This window comes from Myotis brandtii, unplaced genomic scaffold (assembly GCF_000412655.1).
Source record: "Myotis brandtii unplaced genomic scaffold, ASM41265v1 scaffold384, whole genome shotgun sequence".
Taxonomy (NCBI): domain Eukaryota; kingdom Metazoa; phylum Chordata; class Mammalia; order Chiroptera; family Vespertilionidae; genus Myotis; species Myotis brandtii.
Window position 1 is genome coordinate 3339277 of NW_005364745.1, and position 1636 is coordinate 3340912.

General features: G+C 54.5%; 1 protein-coding gene across 1 annotated transcript in view; it reads right to left on the reverse strand.

Moving 5' to 3' along the window:
* BRIX1 (BRX1, biogenesis of ribosomes) overlaps positions 1-1630 on the reverse strand; it is an 8659-nt gene extending 7029 nt beyond the window's left edge. Inside the window, exon 1 of the mRNA XM_005872620.2 lies at positions 1481-1630. The gene's annotated coding sequence lies outside the window, so the exon portion shown is untranslated. The remainder of the gene's footprint in view (positions 1-1480) is intronic.
* Between the last annotated feature and the right edge of the window lie 6 nt (positions 1631-1636).

The window sequence follows — 1636 nt, forward strand, 5'->3', positions numbered from 1 at the left end:
TGTGCGCCTGGAGAAAGAGCACCTGGGTTGGTTGTTTTAATTCTCAGCGTTTCCCACACTTCAACACCCCCGATCAGTTTTCTCTTTCTCTCCCTTGTATAGTTCCCTCTCATTTCTGAATATCAGAATTCTGCCCTTACTTTGAGATCCAGCTCAAAGGCTAAATAATTCCTTTATGATCCCTTACCCTATATTATCCTTGGGTAAAAGTAACCTCTATCGTCTGTCCTTCAACGGCATTTTTCAAATCAAGACTCACTGATACCAGATTTCATATCGGATCACTGCGACTATCATATTCTTCCTTGGTCCTTAAGGAAGAATGAGAGCACTAACATTTACTGAAAATATACAACATTCTTCACAACAAAAAAGGCGATCACATTTCCTTCCTCTGAATAGGCAGAAGAGAAAAAGAGTCCGGGATTTCACTGTTAATTAATGACAAGGCTAGAACGTAAACTCGTCTCTCATTCCTCGGAGCTAACTCCCTCCCCAGTGCCTGCCCCTGCACCACAGAGGGCCACCTACTCACCATTGATCAGGTACTAATCACATGACCGCTTGAAAATCTCATTACTCTTTAGGGTACATGCTAAGCGGGGGGGCACGGGAATTAACCAATCAAAAGCACTTCCTGTCTGCACAGTCTGCGATCTAGCGGCTCACTTCCTTTAGAATAAAAACCACCAACTCAAATGAATTCTTTCTTGGGTCTCTTTCTAAACTCCAACGTTTCGGGGAGAAAGGAAGAGGTCGCGGTCCAGTGCTGCCATCCCAAGGCCGGGAAACCGGACTCCGCACAGCGCCCGACAGGCTGGCTGTTGAATAAGTAAATCCCACCTTCTACCCTCGCTCCCGCCGGTTACCCCTCGAGCTAAACACCCGAAAGGTCGGCGCCGGCCGGGGCTCCGCTGGGCGGCATCGTCCCGACCCCAAAGGGGTGGCGGCTCCCTTCCTGACGGGGAGCCGTAAGGGGGCAACGGGTCTATGTTTCCCTCACATCACTGTTCCTCTCTCTCCCTAACAATCAACAAACATCCTCGGGTGAGGATTTAAAAAAAACGAAGTCCCAGTCCCAAGGACAGTACTCTTCAAAGCACCACATAAGCTTCAGGACCCCAGCCGCTGGCTATGGCAGAACATGGGAAGACCAGTGACTGTTCAGGGATAGAGCCAACATCTCGAAACAACTTCAAGGCGGGGGGGGCGGGGGGACTAGAAAACAGAACCGGAACCGAGTACTCCCGAAGTCGATTTCCCGCGAGCCCGCACGGTCGCTCGGCCGGACGTCTCCCCGGGGGCCGCCTCGTGCACGAGGGTTAGATGGGAACGCGGTGGCCGGTGCGGCCGGGAGAGCTGACACCCAGCTCCCGCAACACAGAGCCACTCGGAAGCCCGCACGGCCGTGGTTGGGTCGATGACCCCGGGGGAGATGCCGGCCGCCGGCCGCAGGGGAAACCCGGGGGCAGCCCTCTACCTTGCAAACGGGGCCTGGGATGCGATTCCTGTCCTCTTCCTCCGCCTCCTCTGCCTTGTCGCGCGGCTTCGCAGGAGGCCTGGCATCTTTTCCGCTCTTTCTCGGCCTCTTCGCCGGGACCGCCAGGCCTCCACGCCGCTTCCTCTTGGTGGCCGC